Source organism: Globicephala melas, chromosome 1 (assembly GCF_963455315.2).
Source record: "Globicephala melas chromosome 1, mGloMel1.2, whole genome shotgun sequence".
NCBI classification, from domain to species: Eukaryota; Metazoa; Chordata; class Mammalia; order Artiodactyla; family Delphinidae; genus Globicephala; species Globicephala melas.
This window is the reverse complement of record NC_083314.1, coordinates 158,175,289-158,198,249: the sequence shown is the minus strand read 5'-3', so window position 1 is coordinate 158,198,249 and position 22,961 is coordinate 158,175,289.

The window sequence follows — 22,961 nt, the reverse complement described above, 5'->3', positions numbered from 1 at the left end:
GCCTACTTGGTAGCTAGCACAGGGATTGGGAAAGTGAGTTCTGATTTCTGTCTTGGGAAAGCAGGGTTCATAATGGGGGTAATTACCAGGAGGGCCACACATCCTGTTTTCTTAGGAGTCTCAGTGTTTGCCTGTTGTCCCAATATAAGTATGAATAATACCCTTTTTACTCTCAAAAGTGCTTCAGCTTGGATCATAAATTATATCAACATCCTAGTAATTGCCAATAATAGTCATTGGGTTCAATGATCACGCATGTCCTGCTTTCCCTTCATTCCCGATACTTTGCCCCTCTCTTTCGAGAAGCATGTTCTGAATGTGCGAAACCCCTTTTCCTATTGCAGAGCAAAGGGGAGCTATTAATATTTGCACTCAGGGAAAGCTCACGACAGGCATACTTCAGGGACCAAGCCTGCTAGAATGAGAGGGAGAACTTTTCTATGTGAGGAGGAAAAGCCAAATGAAAATTCAGAGGAACAAAGGAAACTCTGAGCAACTAGCTGGCCAGTTTAGTTGGAGATCCAGGATGGGGACAGCTCATGGGGGGCCTTGAATAGCAAGGGAAACGCTTTAAATTTTATGCCTGGGAAATAGACATACGAAAGTTCTCTGAACAGGGAATAACTTGACCCAGTCCAGTGAGCGAGAAAGAGGAGGGTCAGACAGACCTGAGTTTAAAGCATGACACTGTACAGAGTGAGAGACAGAACAGAAAGTTACCTAACGTCTCTGAATTTCTCATTTATGAAAATGGAGAAGATGAAAGCCTCCTCTTGATATTGTTGGGAGAATGAATTAAAATGTAAAGTTCTTGACACAGCATACAACTCCACAGTGAGTACTTGACAGATGTTAGCTACCCGAACTGAGCCTCGGGCAGTGTTTTGCTGAGCATAATACAGCAAATGTGTACAGAGCAACAGAAAACGGGGAGAAGCCGGGGGCGGGGAGGCCGGTGGAGAGGCAGCAGCGTGGGGAGACCCATGGAGGAAGGATGCACTGAGTTGGATGCCCTCAGTTGGAAGCTGAGATAAGGAGTCAGGCTGACAGCCAGGCTTCCCACCAGGGTGACCAGTAAGCCAGTGGTGACAGCCCCAAAGTGCAGGGTGATGGTAGGTGGCTGGTTTAGAGAGACTCATGAGGAAGAGAGAGACTAAGAACTAAATTTGGGACATACAGGATTTAAAGGTCAAGATTATCATCTAGGAAATTTCTCTAGTAGGAGAGGTAGAGCTCAAAAATTGCCTGCCCAACCCCAGATCAAAGAGGAAGTGTAATGAATAATAACAGAACGTGTATCATTAAATGCTGGGACGAAGCTGCACAGCTTTTGTCCATGGTCCTGGCAGAAGAGCCTATATACACACTTGAACGGCAGAGGCCCACTGAGGTCTTAAAGGGCAGGAAAGGATGTTCTCAGTATTTAAGCAGGGTACCTGGGAGGTCCACTTGGTTTGTAAAAAACAGAAAGCTCATATTAAGAGAGGGGGAACATTATAGAAAAGATATAGGGCGGGCTTCCCTGGTGGCGCAGTGGTTGAGGGTCCGCCTGCCGATGCAGGGGACGCGGGTTCGTGCCCCGGTCCGGGATGATCCCACATGCCGCGGAGCGGCTGGGCCTGTGAGCCATGGCCGCTGAGCCTGCGCGTCCAGAGCCTGTGCTCCGCAACGGGAGGGGCCACAGCAGTGCGAGGCCCGCGTACTGCAAAAAAAAAAAAAAAAAAAAGATATAGGGCATCTCACAGAATGAAGGATCAGAGCACAGCTCGGTCTCTCCTTTCTCTCACCATCATTCTTGCATTCTCTCTCTCTCTCCTGGCCAGCTTCTTTTGGATACTTGTCCCATTCCCCGACTCTACCTGGCTTCTTAGCTTGAGAGCCCACCACCACCCAACCAGTTTCTGTGTCTGCTAGGTTAAGTTACCAATACTGAGTAAATATCTAATAAACTTGAGATCACTAGGGAAACCTGTGGGAAAGGCAAGCCATGAAACCATCCATTTTAAGAGGTCATCAAGCTTTACAGTGCGTCCTTCTGTGTTCCTAAATGGAGCTCACATTGGTCTGGTCTTTGTAAGACAAGGAGATTGCATGGTGCGGGAAGCAGCATAGGTTGCAAAGCTAGGATGTGAACCCAGACTTGCCTGATTCCCAGGCCCCTTTTCAAAACTTCTACATTGCAAATACAGCGCAGTGGTAAAAGCTTGGGAGGCATATTTAGGGATTAGTCATTAGGCTGGAGCATTAAATGCTGGGGGATGGGGGCCCGGGCGCGGAGTAAGATATGGGTCTAAAAGGGTCAGCAGGAGTCACATCCTAAGGAGACAGAATTCATCCTGAGAGCAATGAAGAAGCCATGAAGTTTTTTTTTTAATAGCATTTTTATTGAGAAGTAATTCACACAGCATCAAATTCACCCTCTTGAAGTGTACAGTTCAGTGATTTTTAGTATATACACTGAGTTGTGTAACCATCTATCTAGTTTTGGAAAATTGTAATCACCCCCGAAAGAAACCCCATACGCATTAGCAGTCACTCCCCATTTCTCCTTCCCCTCAGCCCCTGACAGCCACTGATCTACTTTCTGTATCAATGGCTTTGCCTATTCTGGACATCTTATATAAATAGAATCATACAATATGTATCTTTTGTAACTGGCTTCTTTCATTTAGCGTAATGTTTTCAGTGTTCATCCATGTTGTAGCACGTATCGATACTTCGTTCCTTTTAGTGGCCAAATAATATTCCACTGTATGGATATACCACATTTTGTTTATTTACTCATCATCTGGTAGACATTTGTGTTGTTTCCACTTTGGGCCTATTATGAATAATGCTGACATGAACATTCATGTACAACTCCTTGTGTGAACATAAGATTTCATTTCTCTTGGGTATATATCTAGGAGTGGAATTGCTGGATCACATAGTAACTCTGTGTTTAACTTTTTGAGCAATTACCAAACTGTCCAAAAAGTGGCTGCATCATTTTACAATTCAACTAGCAATCTGTCAGGGTTATAATTTCCACACATCCTTGTCAATAGTTATTGTCTTCCTTTTTTATTTTAGTGATCCCAGTGGGTATAAGGTAGTAGTTTATCATGGTTTTAATTTGCATTTCCCTAATGACTAATAGTATAGAGTATATTTTCATGTGCTTATTGGCAATCTGCATATCTTCTTTGGAGATATGTCTATACAAATTATTTGCCCATTTTTTTAAAATTGACTTATCTGTGTTTTCATTATTGAGTTGTCAGAATTCTTTATATATTCTGGATACTAGTTCCTCATCAGATATATGCTTGGAATATAGTTTCTCCCATTAGGCTGTCTTTTCAATTTCTATATGGTGTCCTTTGAAGCACAAAGGTTTTAATTTTGATGAAATCCAATTTATTTAATTTTTGTTTTGTTTTGTTTTGTCACTTGTGCTCTTGGTGTCAAATCTAACAGACTGTTGCCAATTCCAAGGTCATAAAAATTTACTCTGTGTTTTCTTCTAGGATTTTTATAGTTTTAGTTTTTACATTTAGGTATTTGATTCATTTTCAGTTAATTAATGTATATGATTGAGGTAGGGATTCAACTTCATTCTTTTGCATGTCCCTGTCTAGTGTCCAGCACGATTTGTTGAAAAGGCTATTCTTTCCTCCATTGTATTGTCTTGAAATCAATTGACATTCATATACGTGTTTATTTCTGGACTCAATTCTTTTCTATTGATCAATACATCTATACTTATGCCAGTACCACACTGTTTTGATTACAGTTGCTTTGTAAGTTTTGAAATCTGGAAGTGTGAGTACTATTACTTTGTTCTTGTTTTTCAAGATAATTTTGGGCATTATGAATCCCTTGTAATTCCATATGAAGTATAGAATCAGAATTTTAGAGTTTAGAACTTTTTCAGTTTCTACAAAGAAGTCAGCTTAAATTCTGATATGGATTACATGTAATCTGTAGATCAGTTTGAGGAGTACTGCCATCTTAACAATATTAAGTCTTCTGATCATGAACATGGATGTCTTCCCATTTATTTAGATCTTCTTCAACTTCTTAATATTTTTTTATTGAAGTATAGTTGATTTACAATGTTGTGTTAATTTCTGCTGCACAACAAATTGATTCAGTTATACATATATATACATTCCTTTTTTATATTCTCTTTCACTATGGTTTATCATAGGATATTGAATATAATTCTTTGTGTCATACAGTAGGACCTGGTTGTTTATCCATTCTATTCATAAAAGCTTACAACTGCTAAACCCAATCTCCCACTCCATCCCTCCCCCAAACCCCCTCCCCCTTGGCAACCACCAATCTGTTCTCTATGTCCATCATTCTGTTTCTGTTTCATAGATAGGTTCATTTGTGTCATATTTTAGATTCCACATATAAGTAACATCATATGGTATTTGTCTTTCTCTTTCTGACTTACTTCACTTAGTATGATTATATCTAGGTCCATCCACGTTGCTGCAAATGGCATTATTTCATTTTTTATGTCTGAGTAGTATTCCATTGTATATACGTACCACATCTTCTTTATCCATTCATCTGTTGATGGACATTTAGGTTGTTTCCATGTCTTGGTTATTTTGAATAGTGCTGCTATGAACATAAGGATGCATGTATATTTTTGAATTATAGTTTTATCTGGATATATGCCCAGGAGTGGTATTTCTGGATTATATGGTAATTCTATTTTTAGTTTTCTGAGGAACCACCATATTGTTTTCCACAGTGGCTATACCAACTTACATTCCCACCAACAGTGCAGGAGGGTTCCCTCTTCTCCACACCCTCTCCAGCATTTGTTGTTTATAGACCTTTTAATGATGGTCATTCTGACTGGCATGAGGTGGCACCTCATTGTAGCTTTGATTTATATTCCTCTAATAATTAGTGATGTTGAGCATCGTTTCATGTGCCTGTTGGCCATCTGTATATCTTCTTTGGAGAAATGTCTATTTATTTCTTCTGCCCATTTTTGGATAATGTTACTTGTTTTTTGTTGTTGAGTAATATTTTTCAATTGTAGTTTTCGGTGTACAAGCCTTACATTTTTGTTAAATGTATTCTTAAGTATTTTATTATTTTATTCTATTATAAATGGAATTTATCTTAGTTTCACTTTTGGATTATTGATTGATAGTGTGTAGAAATATAATTGATTTTTGTATATTGATCTTATGTCCTGCAACCATGCTGGACCCATTCTAAGTGTTTGTGTGTGTTCACTCCTTAATATTTTCTATATACAATATCATCTGCAAATAGAGACAGTTTTACTTCTTCCTTTCCAATCAGAATGCCTTTCTCTTCCCTTTTTTTGCCTATTTGCCCTAGCCAAAACCTCCATTACAATGTTAAATAGAAGTAGTGAGAATGGACATCCTTGTCTTATTCCTAATCTTAGAGGGAAAGTTATCAGTCTTTCACCATTATGTTAGCTGTGGGTTTTTGTAAAGGAAGGTCCCTTCTACTCCTTTTTTTATTGAGTGCTTTTATCTGAAAGGAAATTGTGTTTTGTCAAGTACTTTTTCTGCATCTGTTGAGTTAGTTTCTTAGTTTCTGTTAGTTTCTTCATTCTATTAATGTGGTACATCATATTGATTGATTTTCAGATATTAAAACAACTTTACACTCCTGGCATAATCTCTACTTTGTCATAGTGTATAATCACTTTTATATATTGCTTGATTCATCTTGCTGGTATTTTGTTGAAGATTTTATGTCTATATTTATAAGGGATTTTGGTCTGTAGTTTTCTTACAATGTGTTTGTCTGTTTTTGGTATCAGGATAATACTGGCCTTATAGAATGAGTTGGAAAGTGTTTCTTCCTCTTTTATTTCTTGGAAAGATTTGTGAAAGATTGACATGAATTCTTCTTTAAATGTTAGATAGAATACACCAGGAAAGCCACATGGACCTGGGCTTTTCTTTCCCCTTTTTTTCCTCAACATCTTTATTGGAGTATAATTGCTCTACAATGGTGCATTAGCATCTACTGTATAACAAAGTGAATCAGCCATACATATACACATATCCCTATATCCCCTCCCTCTTGTGTCTCCCTCTCACCCTCCCTATCCCACCCCTCTAGGTGGTCACAAAGCACCGAGCTGATCTCCCTGTGCTATGCAGCTGCTTCCCACAAGCCATCCATTCTATATTTGGTAGTGTATATATGTCCATGCCACTCTCTCACCTTGTTCCAGCCCACCCCTCTCCCTCCCCATGTCCTCAAGTCCGCTCTCCATGTCTGGGCTTTTCTTTATTGAATGTGTTGTTGTTTATAACTAATTCAATCTTTTTAGTTATAATAGCTCTATGCAGATTTTCCATTTCTTCTTATGTCAGTTTCAGTGGTATCTGTCTAGGAATTTGTTCTTTTCACCTAAATTATCTAATTTGTTGACATGTAACTGTTCATAGTATCACTGTATAATCCTTTTTATTTCTGTAAGGTTTGTAGTGATGCCACATCCTCTTTCATTCCTGGTTTTAATAATTTGAATCTTCCCCTTTTTTCTTGGCCAGTTTACCTAAAGCTTTGTCAACTTTGTTGATACTTAAAAAGAACCAATTTTTGATTTCATTAAATTTCCCCATTGTTTTTCTATTCTTTATTTCATATATTTCTGCTCTAATCTTTATTATTTCCTCCTTTCTGCTTGCTTTGGGTTTAGTTTGCTCTTCTTTTACTAGTTTCTTAAGGTGGACGCTTATGTTATTCGTTTAAGACATATCTTCTTATTTTTTTAATTGGGGTATAGTTGCTTTACAATGTTGTGTTAGTTTCTGCTGTACAACGAAGTGAATCAACTATATGTATACATATATCCCCTCCGTCTTGGACCTCCATCCCACTCTCCCATCCCACTCATCTAGGTCACCCCAGAGCACCAAGCTGAGCTCCCTGTGCTATACAGAAGGTTCCCACCAGCTATCTAGTTTATACATGGTAGTGTAAATATGTCAATCCCAATCTCCCAACTCATCCCACCTCCCCTTCCCCCACCCTGTGTCCACACGTCTGTTCTCTACATCTGCTTCTCTATTCTTGCCCTGGAAATAGGTTCAATATAGGTGCTAATAGCTACAAATTTCTCTAGACACTGCTCCCATAAGTTTTAGCATTTTGTGTTTTTGTTTTCATTCTTCTCAAAGTATTTTCTAATTTATCCTGTGATTTTTTTTCTTTGATCCATTGGTTACTTAGAAATGTGTTGTTTAATTTTTATATATTTGTGAATTTCTCACATTTCCTTCTGTTATTGATTTCTAATTTTATTCCATTGTGGGCAAAGAGCATCGTTTGCATACTTTCACTTCTTTCAGATTTCTTGAGGCTTTTTTTATGGCCTAACGTGTGGTCTATCCTGGAGAATGTTCCATGTGCACTTGATAAGAATGTGCATTCTGCTATTATTGGGCAAAGTGTTCTGCAGATATCTGCTTTATAGTGTCGTTCAAGTCTTCTATTTCCTTGTTAATCTTCTTCCTAGTCGTCCTATCCATCATTGATAGTGGGGTATTGAAGTCTCCAACTATTATTGTTGTCTATTCTCCCTTCAGTTGTATCAGGTTTTGCTTCATGTATTTTGGGGCTGTTTTGGATGCATGTATTTTTTTTAATCTTTTTTGGTATTCTCTATTTGATGGCACATAGTTCTCATACTTTCATTTAATTCTCTGTAAGAGTTTTCCTTTAGCTCTTTGAACATTTTATAATAGATTATTTATAGTCTTTGTCTAGTAAATCCAACATCTGGACTTCCTCAGGAAGAATTTCTATTGACTGTTTTTCTTTTCCTGTATATGGACCATATTTTCCCCTTTCTTTACATGTCTCAAGTTTTTTGTTGTTGCTGAAAACTAAACATTCTATATAATATAATATGTCAACTCTGGAAATCAGATCTCTCCCACCCCAGGGCTTGCCAGTGTTGTTGTTCATTGTTGTTGCTGTTACTATTGATTTAGTGCCTTTTCTGAACTAATTTTGTAAAGTCTATATTCCTTGTCATGTGCAGACTCTGAGGTCTCTGCTCAGTTAGCTTATTGATTATCTAATGATTGAACAGAGTTTTCCTTAATGCTTTCAACCAATAAAATTTCTCCCATGTTTTTCTGAGGGGCTCTGTGTATGTATTGATGCACACCTTCAAGGCTCTGGTAATTTACAGCTCTGCCTGAATGCTTCATTTCCTGCTTATTCAGAGTCCCAAGACCTGCTAGAAGTAAGAGCTTGGGGCCTTCTCAAGTCAGTCCTGGGGACACACACAGCCCTGCACATGTATGTGTGTAGCCTTCTTAATCCCCAGGAGTATGTCAGAACTTTTCAAAGCTCCCTATGGACATCTCATTCACGAGATTTAACGTTTGGGGCCAGGCTCTTATTTGCCCAGCAGGCATCACCACCTCAGGTAAGTGTGATGTTAAACAATTGCCTATTATTATTTTTGACAAATGCTCTGCAGATAAAGTGTCTCACTGAGAAAGCTCTGAGTCAGATCAAATAAAGACAAGTCCTGTGAATTAGACTTTTCCAGGGAGCTGCTGTACGAGTCAAATCATGACAGTTCTCTGACGATGGAGCTTCTGGGCATCTCCAAACTCATACTTCCCCCTTCAGTGACAGCTAGGCTGCGGGTTTTCACAGCTACTGTGGTTGTGGTGCTGCTGATTCTCAAGGCTACCACAGAGCTGGGGAAAGAAGCATGGGAATAGAGCAAGTTAAAATGCCACAAAGCTCGGGACTTCCCTTGGAGACACCGTGCCAACATGGTGGTTAAGAATCTGCCTGCCAATGCAGGGGACACAGGTTCGATCCCTGGGCCGGGAAGATCCCACATGCCGCGGAGAAACTAAGCTCACACGCCACAACTATTGAACCTGTGCTCTAGAGCCCGCCAGCCACAACTACTGAGCCCACGTGCTGCAGCTACTGAAGCCCACGTGCCTAGAGCCGTGCTCTGCAACAAGAGAAGCCACCGTAATGAGAAGCCTGCGTACCACAACAAAGAGTAACCCCCGCTCACTGCAACTAGAGAGAAAGTCGCACTCAGCAACGAAGACCCAGCACAGCCACACACACACACACACAAAAAAATGGCCACAAAGCTCATTGTTCTGCTGAGATCACATCATTTTTCTTGAATAAACACTCTGGATTGTTGCAAGACTTTAATTAACTTCCAGAGCTCTGAAAATGTAGATCTTGACCACTTTTCCAGTGTTCTTATTGCTTTTATAGAGGAGCAGGTTTGGGGAGGTTCTTACTCTGCCATTCTGAATATGTTTTCTTTCATGAAGTGTTTTAAGTGGGGCCCTAACATTGTCAGATCTTCATTTTGTTAAAATCTGTCTGGTCTCAGCATTGAGAATCAATTGGAGGATGGGACAGGCAGCAAGAGGATGGTTAAGAGAATCTTACTGGGGATAAGTAACGGTTGCCATTCCCAGGGCAGTAGGAGTATAGCTGTAGAGAAGTAGATCAGTCCAGGAGACTCATGTAAGATACTCTTTTCTTTCCCCCTGTCTACTCAGCCAACCAGGAGCTGAAATAGAACTCACACTCTATCAGGCAAGCAGGCCCAGAGGGAATCAGCCCAGACACTATGCAGGGAAGAGCACTGCTTATTTCTGGGCAGCCCAAGAAGGCTTTCTGAGCAGGATATCCCCAATGGGGGGGTGAAGTAACTCTTGGGAAGGAGCAGTGAGGGCTGACATGAGGGGCTGGGGCCTGCGTGCTCCTTGGCCTCTGCTGCAGGGACAGCTGGGGGCCCGACCAGAGTTTTGCTATCCGGAATCCTCCAGGAGCAGAAATTTTCTCAAGAGGCATCCCTCGGGTGCGTCGTGCTCGTGGAGACCAGTAAGGGAGCCAGGTAAGAGTGAAGTGGGCTGCTTTCTTCATTTCTTTCTCTCCCAGGCAATTCTCTGAACAAGCTTTTGTATGTCCCAGATGTTCCTGCCTTTGTTAGGATTTAATCCTCCCTATTTATTCCCCCCAGTACCTGTTTATTATGTTCCATTTCTCCTTAGGAGCTGGGGCTCAGCCGATCTGCCAAGACTGATCTTATCTGCACTTGGGCAAACACAATCGTGCCATGCCTTGTCATCTAGCTCCCATGTGAAAGGGCCAAAGAAGGAGAAGAATTAAAAGCAGCATCCCAAAGAGATTTAAAAATAAACATGAAAACTGCTCCAAGCCCCATTCAGAGGCTCTCACAAAGTCCTTCACTAGAGACGCAATGAAGCCCACTCTCAGGGCCCTGTCCCTCTGCAGCTGCAGATCATGTGGCCTTGGTTCTTGATTCCTGTCTTGAAGAAGGAGCTGCGGCTCTGGCCAGGGCTGTGAAGACAATGACACAGAACCTCTTCCCTGCTCAGATTCAAAATTAGGGAATGTTACAGCCATTGGAGATCATAGCTTTGGGCCTTTGATGGGGTCCCTGAGGCCAACAAGGAGAGGAGGGTCCAAGGCCTCGGAGTGAGCTGAGTCCTCAGGAAAGATTAGGACACAGGCCTCCCGACTGACCCTCCAGCCCTTCCTCTAACAGCTGCATACACAGACATGGACGTTGAGGATCCCTGCAAGAGCGGAGGATTAAACCACTGAAGAAAAGAAGAGATTTTATTGCTTATCACCCTTCATCAGACAGATCTACGAAGGCCAGCTAGCCTATTGTACTGTCTCTAACCCGGACCTCTGGGGATAGCCCTGGACCTGGAGCCACCAGGCCCTGCCAGTCCCACCTTTGGGAGCTGAGAGCAGACAGGGTCTGATTCTTCACCATGGGTTGGAGCAAAAGCTTTGGAGGCAAGTCACAGTGAACCCACGCCCCCACCACCTGGGGGAGGAGGAAGGACCTCTCCTAAACTGTCTCCTGAGCCCTACACACACTCCTTGTCCAACCCTCCCACATCCCCATCTCAGCCTAGGACAGGAGTGAGATGGGGTCTCAGGTGGGCTTAGGGCCAACTCCTTGGCAGGAAATGTCTTAGTTCCCGTAACCCACTGCACCCTGGCTCCTTTAATCCTCACATCAGCTCTCCAGGTAGGAATCAATATCTCTGTGGTGGGCATGAGTCTACCAACACTATGAGAAGTTACACAAGTTGCCCAAGATCACACAGCTAAGAGGTGGCAGCTCTAAATTTGAGCCCTGGTCTTTTGGCTCCTAAGCTGAAAACATGCCCAGGAATCTCCAAGGCACCAAGGTTCCTGCTGGCTGGTCCTCCCAGGACCGTCCATTCTACCCACCTGGGACGGACAAGCCTTGTGGCTGCACGGCCAGGGTGGGGTGGAGAGATGTGGGGTGCTGCAGTGCTCTGCGTGCATCTCTCGGTCACCACAAATGGCTCGTTTTATAGCGGTGGCTGCGGCAGAAGCTTCAGGCGCCTTTGCCTTGCAGGATTGACATCAATCCTCGTTCCCATCAAACTCCTCTGAAACATGCTCCAACGGAGGGGAATTTTCTGCTAAGTAAGATGTTATTCACCAGCTCCCAGCTCTCTGGGCCCGGGCTGAGCTCAGCAGCAGCAGGCGCTACTCCACACTGATGAACCCACTTAAACACCGATTAACAGGCATTGCAGCACGGGCCCAGGCAGACTCCACGACCCCCTGGGCTCCTCCAGGCTCCTCAGGCCACAGAGCCTGGAAGCTCAGCCCTATCCTCTCCGACTCACATTCCAGCCCAGTCACTGAGTAGCGACTGGATGCTCTGTGGTCTGAGGATGAGGAGATGGCAGCGGAGGATAAAAGAGGGGAAATTATTATTCCTTTTTTGCAGCTTCTTTCTTACCAGGCTTTGCAGGGTTTCTGAGGATGAGGCAGACAAATGACAAGCCCCATTGGGAAGGAAGGGGAGTAGTTCTGTCCTCTACCATGGCTCCCAGCACTGCACAGAGAGGACTGGGTGACTCCTGCCACACCGAAGGCAACAAGAGAAGTCATCCAGACTCTAGGTTGAGACTGTACCCCAACAAAATGCCATTTCAGTGCTAGTGTAGCCCAAAACATGCTTTGATGTCCCAAATCCAATCATTTCAGCCATATACAAGTTCAATCTATGTAATTCTCAGAGTTTAAACTTTTACAGCTGAAAGAATTCTTAGAGAGTTGCCGGTCCAAGCTCATTTTACAGCTGAGGAAACTCAGGACCAGAGAGGGAAAAAGTCGTGCCCAAGGTCACACAGCTAGCAAGCAGCAAAACCAAGGCTCATACCCAGATCTCCCAACTGCCCGTGCACTGTTCTTTCTCTTATTCTGTTTCTCCCGCTCCCAAGAAAACAAAGATATCACTGACAGCCAGAAAGTAATAACCACATTTACATGATTTCCCAGTTTACATATTGCAATAGATATCAAATTGTTCTTAAGTGATTTGTCATTAAATAAGATCAGAGAACTCAAAAATAGATTTCTGAACTCCAGTAAATAAGAATACACCACACTTATTCATCTGTCTTTTTGACAGATGCTAGCTAGGCACCTGCTGCTTGAATGACATGGTGCTGGGTGTGGGGTCTACAGGGTAGATGCGTCAAGTGTGGTCCCTAGCCTCACCAAACTTAGAGTCTAGTAGGGGAGACAGAACCATCTCACACACACACATGCAATTATAAATGTTGCCATGCAAGGAACTGCTATGATAGAGCAAAGGGCCAGCACAGAACCTTGGGGATGACCTGCTTTATGTCTGGAGGACTGTGGAAGGCTCCTTTGAGGAGGTGACATTCAAGCTGAGACCTGAAGGATGAGAAAAGACCAGTCATGCAAGGGGTCAGGAAGGAGTGATCCAAGCAGAAGGAATCAAAGTTGGATTTCTTATCATAGACAATGAAGTGAAAATATTTTTAAATTAATATGACCCCATTATTTTAGAGACTGGAAAGCTATTCCATTTCTTCACCTAATTGCTCTGCTTCTTGGAGATGGTGTTTTATTGATCAGCCTTTCTGCATTGCTTGTCACAGTTTTGTATCATTTGCTCAATTTGTGGCTGAAAAGAGCCCTCTCAGAGGTTGGGAGGGACTGTTCATTTCTCTCCCCAAACCCAAACAATGGTTAGCAGAGTTGTTCAGCACATAGACTCCAATAAGAAGACCCAGGTTCCATCACTTCTTCGTTGTGTGACCTTGGGCAAGGCGCTTTCTCTCTGAGCCTCAGTTTCTTCATTTCTGTAATTGAGGATAATAAAAGCACAATCTCAGAAGGCTAAAACAGTGTGTGTGAAGAACCTAGCACAGTATCTGGCACATTGTAATTGCTCCAGAAATGTTACACAGTTATCATGGTAAGCCACGTTCAAACAAATTAAGCTACCTTGTACACACAAGGGTGTTGGGTAACGCTTCTTCAATTTTTTCTTTCCATGCACATTGCAGCAAAAAGCAGATCCCTCTGTGGTTGTGACTGAGGGCTTGTGCTTAGAACTCCATGGGTCCTGGCAAGATGGGTAAGAAGAATTGTGTGGGAGTGGGGGGAGGTCTGAGACCCGGAGTCAGAGGTGAGATCTTTCAAACTGGGAGAGTATTGCTCAGGGAAGGTGTCAGCCCTGAGGGATACCAACATGGTGACATTTACAAAATAAGGAAAAAGAGAAGACCCAAGAAGTGGAAGCCAGAGCTGGGCTGGCAGAAGCCACAGTTGCTGAACTGGACTGTCCAGGACTCAAATACAAGCCAGCAGAGAGCAGGAGATTCCAGCCATCGGGGAAGATCCAAACAGGGCCTTATTCAGGATGAGGGAGAGTGCTAAGGCGGCCTGGGTGCTAAGCACCCCCGGCTCCCCAGCTTGGTCCATAGCACCTTCTAGGTCAGGGGTCCCCAACCCCCGAGCCATGGACGGATACTGGTCTGTGGCCTGTTTGGAGCTGGGCTGCACAGCAGGATGTGAGCAGCGGGTGAGCGAGTGAAGCTTCATCTATATTTACAGCTGCTCCCCATCACTTGCATTACCGCCTGAGCTCCACCTCCTGCCAGCATTATGGTGAGTTGTATAATTATTTCATTCTATATTACAATGTAATAATGGTAGAAATAAAGTGCACATTAAATGAATCATCCTGAAATCGTCCCCCCCGTCCCCCGTCCATGGAAAAATTTTCTTCCACAAAACCGGTCCCTTTTGCCAAAAAGGTTGGGGACCGCCGTTCTAGGTCATGCCTGGCATTCGCCTTAACTGACTCCCAAACCTTGCCTCTTACATCATGGACCACATTCTCGGCTTGCCGAAAGCTTTTGTAATTACCACACCTCCTTCCCTGGCATTAGTCAGACCCAGGCTGAAATACTCCAAGTCCAGCTCATCTAAGTGGCTCTCCTGAAGTCAAACGCAAGGAAGATTTTCTGCTTTAGCCAGCTGGCAGGAGTAGCATTCGTTAGGATTCCTTTAGCCCACTCCCTTGGCCTCCCCCTTCACATACCCACCAACTCCTGGGACATCTCCACTAAGCTCTGGAGCTCCTTGGAAAACCATTTGAGAGTTGCTGCTTTGATCCAATGCCCGCATTCTATCCTTAGGGAAACTAGGTCTGGAGTCACGGTGTCAGCTTCCTCACAGCCTATACTCCATGTTCAATCCTTCCTTGAAGTTCAAGCAAGACAAAGACAGAAGAGCCAAGTAGGGAGGCCTCCATCTCCACGGGGGGCTGCCCATCTTCTTCCTGTCTCTGCATTCCCAGATCCCAAAGCGACCTCTTCTCATGGTAGACCAACCAGTACATGAGTCAGTTCTGCACTGAGGTTCCAGATACACCCTCAGCGCCCAGCCGGGGAGACTCAACAGTGAGTCACTGTGCTGGCCAGTCCCCCAGATCAACTCTATTTCCTCTTCTAACCTGTTCCCTGACCCAGGAATCTGACCCTGATACTGGGTTCAACCAATGGGAGTCACTGCAAGGTAGGAGGAGAGAGAGATCGGGTCATTTCTTCTCCACTCCTTCCTGCTTTGGTGCCATGCCTCTGGAAGTAGCTACCTCCCTCTGTGACTAACCGCTCTCACCATCCCCACCGGCTCCAGCTCTCACTGGGCCCCAGTAACGTTATTTCCTCCCTTTGTCTCTTTGACCCTAAGTGGTGTGAGGTCTCTGCTGCTGTGCCTCTCTGGGTGGCCCCTTGTTGATTCCTTTAACTCTGCTCATACCTCTATAAGTAGTATGTTCATAAGAATTTCTACATTCGAATCATCCAGGATGAATTCTGTTTCTCACCAGGCTCCAAAATGATGCAATCACATTCCCCAGACTCAAGGCCTAATGGCCCAGCCTTGGCAGCATTAAGCCTGCCTGTCAGAGCCCCAGGCTGCCCCAGATCTAAGCTCTGCTACAAGACCTTAGGCCTGGGGTGTAGGCTTCCCTGCCCTACATCTGGCATCACATCCCCCCAGGACTGCCCTTTGATGCCCAGCTACTTCCCAGCTGACCTTGATCTAGTGAAAGGCCTTGCCTCCCCAGTCCTACTCTCTGGCCTCTCCTCAAAACTCCATGTTGTCCAAGCCAGAGCCAGCCTCGTGGCCTAGGCCTCCATGTGGCCTTGACTCAGACACACCCCATTTATGCCTTTTCCATACCCTTTGCTGGCCACCCCCACACCATGGACTTTTCAACCAGTGCTCCAGGGCACTGCAAAGAAGGTATCCCCTATGGAGTTGTCAGAATACTGAGAGGAAAACCAGATGAGTATAGTACATGGAAACCAAGCGAGGAAAGAGTCTCAAGAAGGGGGCGATCAGCACAGAGGGTATTTAGAGTAAGTTCATATCCAATCACAGTAGACTCTGCAGTCTGGGTTTGGAACCCGGATCCTCTGCCTGCTAGATATATATGACCTTGAACAAGTCAGATGGCCTCTGAGCCCCAGTTTCCACTACGTACAAAAGGAACAATGATGGTGCCCACCTCCTAGGGTTGTTCCATTATGTAACCAAGTTGTAAAGCCCCTAGCACAGTGCCTGACACATTCGAACTCTTTGGCAAATGGTAGCTCTAACTCTGAATATTAATTTGCTCAGCAAACACTCGTGGGCACTCACGAAATGACCCTGCCAATGAGGATGCTGAACCAAGATGGGCTCTAGTCTCAAAGAGATGACATCAATCACTAAACTTCAAGGGAGCAAATGCTGAGTGGCCTAAAAGAGGCCCGGAGGGTGACTACAAGAGTTCTAAGAAGGGAAAATCCCTGCTGTTGCCAAGGTATGTGTTAGCAGAGCTCCAGGCACAGAAGCTCACCATAGAGGAGAGACCCTTTGAGCCAGGCCTTGAAGGATAGATGGACCAATAGCCGGGAAGACAGAACAGCCTGGACAAAGGCCCAGAGGGAGGACGCTGGACAGCCAAGAGAGGTTCTCAGGGCTCCCTGCTGCCCTCTGGTGCCAAGCTCAAGGGTAAATTGTCCCGAGTCCAGACGGCAAATTCATGGCAGCCGCAGCTCCCAATCCTGCTCTCCCCGTCACAAACGCTGGGACAAGATCATTAGGTGATTATATTTTTAAGACCCAAATTGTTTTATTTGTTTCCCTGCCAGCTTTCACGAGGCCATCAGTCATTCCCCACACAGATAACATTTCTTCTGTACATTGACAGAATAAATTACATGGTTCTCATCCGGCAAATCAACATTACAGGGGAACATTATCTTTTGCAAAACGCTGCCTGGGCACATCATAAATCCTAAACAGGTTTATTACATCTGTCTTGTCATAGATTCATTTTATTGAGAAGTGGGCTTTTTTCCAGATTAATAATCACATTAATAGACGAGATTCTTTTCAGAGGATTGTTTTCCTGGAAAAACCAAAGGAAGAATTTCACGGCTGCAGAGCCTTGTCTCACTGGTGAAGTAAGGCTGTCCTTGTCGTGCTGACAGTGTCCTCCAGTGCTGGGAACTGGGAACTCTTGACTCACCCGGGGACTTTGAACCAGCCCGTGATTCCGCACCTCTGATTTCACAGCTCTCTCCAAAGGACATATCCAGAAGCTTCCAAGAGGGTGTCAAACGTGTATTGTTATATGAAACCAATCCAACGAATATTTAATGAGTAACTAGCCTGTGTGCAACTGACAAATCAATGGGGGAGAGAAAGCTAACCCACATGGAACAGGAAGAAAACAATTCAGGAAGGAATATGGAGAATCAGGCTTCCGGCCTCCCTCCACGCTTGGGTGGCTCAGCCACCCCGGGATGGGTGACTTATTGACTCTGGGCTTCTTTCTCCTCTTTTTGTTAAGTGAAGGGATTGATATAGATCAAGGGCTAGCAAATTATGGCTCCCGGGCCAAATCCAGACCCTCACCTGTTTATTAAACGAAGCTGTATTGGAACACGGCCACGCCCATTCATGTATGTTTTGTTTATGGCTGGTTTTGTGTTGCAATGGCAGAGCTGAGTAGCTACAACGGAGACCGAATGCTGTGAAAAGCCTGAATTATTTACTGCCTGGCCTTTTAACAGAAAAAGTTTGCCAACCTCTGGCCTAGGTAAACTCTGGGTGGAAGATTTGAGAGCAGAGTAGTGGGATCCGTACTGAAGTGCTCGTAGTAACGTTGACTTGAGCCCACCGTGCTAAGTGCTTTCCTTACATCACCTCATTTATTCTCAAAATGCCTCCATGACAAGATGCTATTCTATGGATGAGGAAACGGAGGCTTAAGTGGTCTGGTGACTTTTCTAACATCACGCAGAGGCAGAGGCAAGCTGGGAACTCAGGCCTGTCTGAAGCCAAAACCCTCGTCCTTGCCTCTCCAGTGAACGTGTTGCCTGGAGTCTGGAGATGGTAATCAGTGAGGGTTGGGGCGATTCCTTAGAGGACGTCAAATTTGGCACATAGGACTTTGACGCGTGGAGCGGAAAGAGGAGGAGCTCCCGGCAGTGGGAACTCCTGGGGGATAAAGGAAGCGATCGTCATGTATCACAGAGCTAGCCCCAGTGTAAGGTGAGAGAATGGCCTCCCGCCAGTGCACCAGGTGGGCATCGCCTCACTCAAACCTTGCAACCACTCTGAGGTGGGTGCTCCTCTTCCCCCCTCCCAGCCCCAGAGGCAGGCGTCTGCCCACAGTCAAGGTTCCCTCTTCTCTCACATGTATTGAGTTTTTTCACCATGTCTGGCTCTCACCTGGGCTAAGGGAGAGAGCTGGTGGGATACTTAGGCCTTTAAAGTGAGATCACTCAACCGGGAGGCAGGAGGCATGGGGGTGGCAGGACCCAAGCGGAAGGCTAAACTCGGGGGCAAATTGGAGGCTATCAGAGTGGCTGACCTTCTGGGGATCATCTCTCAAACACTTCTCTGTTCCCATCAGAGAAGACTTTGTGTCCGTATGATGGGCAAAAAGGCCCCACACACTCAGCTGCAGTTACCCCTCTGACTGATGGTCCCTACTCTCCCCTCCATCACTCTGCTCCAGCCACACCTCCTCTATCCCCCACACCAGCCCCCTCGCTACACAATCCCAGGAGATACTCTTCACATGGTGGCTTTCATGAAAGCTGTCCGTGGAGTTGGGCGACTCAGTGCCCCTTTGCACTTGCTGTCCCCTTAGCCTAGAATACTCTTCCATAACAGATCCAAGGGCTGGATTCCTCAGCTCCTCCAGGTTTTTGCATAAAAGTCATATTCTCAGTGCATCCTTCCCGACGTTTTATACAAAATTACGTCCTCCATACCACACCCTCCCTTCCCACCTTCCCTGCCTTAGTTTTCTCTATATCATTTACCTCCACCTGGTTTATTTGTTTACTGCGTCTACCAGTGCTCCCTTTCTGCCCCCAGTAGAACATAAGCTCCAGGAGGGCAGGATTTTGGCTCTCCTATTCATTACTGTATCTCTAATACCTAGAATAAAGCCTGGCACATAGTAAGGGTTCATTATATAATTGTTGGTTAGAAGTTTAATACATCTTAACATTGTTCTATAACTTGCTAGATTTGGTTTTTTGGACAAGCTATTTCATTTTTCTAATACATTCTCAGTTTCCTCCTCTGTAAAATTAAGGTGAAAACAGTATCTTCTTCATTGGGTGTTATTAGAAATAATTGAAAAACAAAACAGAAGAAATGTAACATGCTTGGTGCAGAATGTAGCCAGAGCCTCACACACAGCAGGTGCTAGGAACATGTGTCCCTTCCCTTCTGAGGACAATCACTGAAGTCAAACATGACTGCACTGGAGTCAAACATACCTGCAGGTATACCTGCATACCTGACTGAAGTCAGACGTGCCTGCACTCATACCTTGACCTTGAAGTCAAGACCAAGACTGCGTCCACCAGGCTCTGGTGTCAGACCACGGGAGAAACTCAGCTTCACTACTTACTAACAATGTGACTTAGGAAAGGTCCTTCACCTCTTTGCATCTCAGTTTGCTCATCTGTATAATGGGTTATAACAAAGTCGACTTCATGAAGTTGTTTGGGACATTGAATGAGGTAACTCATGAGAGTTACTTGGCTTAAGACATGGCCCATATGATCTCAATAGATGTTGATCATGAGGAGGAGGATGATAAGAATCCCCAAGAAGGCTGCCTGGGAAGGAGGTGTTGGCCCCGCCTGCAAATCCTCTGGTCCTTGTCCTCTCGGCAGGGAGTCAGTTCCTGACAGATCAGGCCTGAGCAGATTAATGTGCAACGGCTTCTCCCCGCCGTCTCCTTTTTTAACACAGAAATCTGTCCTAGCACCTCTCATTATCCACTTCATCAGTCTCAAACCATTGGCTAATTGCACTCCCCAGCACCCCCCTCATTCCCTGCCTCTCCTACAAGCTCAATAACATACAGCTGCCTCCTTCTTTGGGGCCCCACTGGGAAGCTGTAAACAAAATATAGCAGGCGATACCCCAACTGCCTTCTCCAGACTCCCTTTCCCCCATTGGCCCCCTGCTCCTCTCCCTCATCCCCACCTGCAGGAAAATGGCCCCACGAGAGCCATGCATGGAGGAGGGATAAGGGAAATGGAGTTGCAATAAGATTTCATGGTTCTCTCTGGCTTTTATGTCTGCAACACTCTAACTCCTAACTGGTTGTGAACATTGAGAAAGGAAAACACAGGAGCTTGACATTTATCCCAGCTTTCTGCCAGTGGGCACTTTCCAGACCTCAGCACAGAGAGTGGCGCCCAGAGAGAGAGCAGAAGTCCTGCTGGGGGAAGAAAAAAGAGACTGACGTTTGAGGCTGCCGGGGCAGCTGGAATTTGTGGGGCAGGTTATAGGAGAGTTGGAAGAGGCACAGAACAGGAGAACCAGGATCTGCGTAGGGGTTTTATTGAGTCTTTGACTGGGTACAAAGCTGGGTACGTACAGAGTGAGAATTTGTGCTGCCTGACAGAGAACAGCTCCTGGCATAGTGCGAGCCAAACAGAGGTTTTGGAGGTCACACGGTGCTGCAAGATTGTGGAGTCTGACCATCCAGAGTGGAGAGATCTTCCCGAACAGCCCGGGCATTCAGCAGAGACTCAAGGGAGACCAGACGTTAAGGACTAGTCTAGACTCACCCTATGAAAGCCTAAAACCAAGAAATGGCAGACCCAAGCTGATGTACCAGTACATTAGCTATGCCTCTCAAAAGAAAAACACAACATTCTTTAAAGGAAGACAGCAAAAATATAAACCTCAACAATACAGCATCCACCACATCAAGTATACCCTTTTTGTTATACAGGAAAGTGTAACCCATAACCAGGAGAAAATTTACCAGTAGAAACAGACCTAAAGATGACACAGGTGTTGGAATTAGCAGTAAAGGAGTTTAAAACTGCCATTATAAATATGTTTAAGGATTTAAAGGAGAGTACTATGTAGTGAATAAACAAATGGGAAATCTCAATAGAACAATGGAAACTACAGAAGGAGCCAAATAAAAATAACAGAACTGAAAAATGCACTTTCTGGAATTAAAACTTACCTTGATGAGTTAAACAACAGATTGGAAAAAAATTTTTTAAAGATCAGTGAATTTGAAAACACAGCACTTGAACCATGAAAGCTGAAGAACACGGAAAAAAAAGAATGGGAAAATGGCCTGTGGAACAATACCAAGTAGTGTAATATAAATGGAATTGAAGCCTAAAAAAGAAAAGAGAGAGACTGGGGTTGAAAAAATTTTTTTTAATAATTACTGTCAAGAGAATGAGAAGACAAGCCACAAACTGGGAGAAAATATTACAAAAGATGTATCTGATAAAATATACCCAAAAGTCTTAAAACTCAACAATAAGAAAACAACCAACCCAATTTAAAATAGGAAAAATATCTGAATAGAATTGTCACCAAAGATGATATACAGTGAGATATCTCTATAAAACAACAGTGAGATATCACTATACACCTATGAGAATGGCCAAATCCAAAACACTGACAACACCAAGTGCTGGTGAGTTTGTGGAGCAACATGAAATCTTATTCACTGTTGGTGGGAATGGAAAATGGTACAGCTACTTCAGAAGACAGTTTGGCGGTCACTTACAAAGCTAAATATAGCCTTACCATATGACCCAGCAATCACATTTCTTGGTATTTACTCAAATGAGTTGAAAACTTACACTTACACCAAAACCTGTACATGAATGTTTATAGCGACTTTATTCGTAATTGCCAAAATTAGAAAGCCAGGACTTCCCTGGTGGCACAGTGGTTAAGAATCTGCTCGCCAATGCAGGGCACACGGGTTCGACCCCTGGTCCGGGAAGATCCCACATGCCATGGAGCAACAAAGCCTATGCGCCACAACTCCTGAGCCTGCGCTCTAGAGCCCTCAAGCCACAACTACTGAGCCCAAGTGCCACAACTACCGAAGCCCGCACTCCTAGAGCCCGTGCTCTACAACAAGAGAAGCCACCGCAACGAGAAGCCCACGCACCACAACAAAGAGTAGCCCCGATTCGCCGCAACTAAAGAAAGCCCGCGCGCAGCAACGAAGACCCAACGCAGCCAAAAGTAAATTAATTAATTAAAGGAAGAAAAACAAAATTAGAAAGGAAACAAGATGTCCTTCAATAAGTGAATGAATAAACATACTGTGATACACCCAAACAATAAAATATTATTTAGTGATTAAAAAAAGTTATCAAGCAGTGAAAAGACATGTAAGAAACTTAAAAACATTACTAAGTGAAAGAAGCCACTCTGCAAGGCCTACACATTGTATTATTTCAACTATATGACATTTTGGAAAAGGCAAAACTATGGAGACAGTAAAAAGGTTAGTGGTTTCCAGGAATTAGGGGGAGGGAGGGATAAATAGGTGGGGCACAGAGGATTTTTAGGGCAGTGAGACTGCTCTTTGTAATACTGTAATGGTGAATACGTCATACATTTGTCAAAACCCTTAGAATACATAACACCAAAGAATTAACTGAAATGTAAACTATGGACTTTGGTTGATAAAGATGTGCCAATGTTGATCGTTTTTTAAAACTTTTTATTGGAGTATAGTTGATTTACAATGTTGTGTTGCTTTCTGCTCTACAACAAAGTGAATCAGTTATACATATACATATATCCACTCTTTTTAGATTCTTTTCCCATATAGATCATTACAGAGAACTGAGTAGAGTTCACCGTGCTATACAGTAGGTCCTTTTTAGTTATCTATTTAATATATAGTTGTGTGTATATGTCCATCCCAATCTCCCAGTTTAGCCCACCCGCCTTTCCCCTTGGTAACCATAAGATTGTTTTCTACATCTGTAAGTCTATTTCTGTTTTGTAAATAAGTTCATTTGTACCATTTTTTTAGATTCCACATATAAGCAATATCAAGCAATATTTGTCCTTCTCTGTCTGACTTACTTCACTCAGTATGACAATCTCTAGGTCCATCCATGTTGCTGCAGATAGCATTATTTTGTTCTTTTTTATGGCTGAGTAATATTCCATTGTATATATGTGCCACACCTTCTCTATCTATTCCTCTGTCGTGGACATTTAGGTTGCTTTCATGC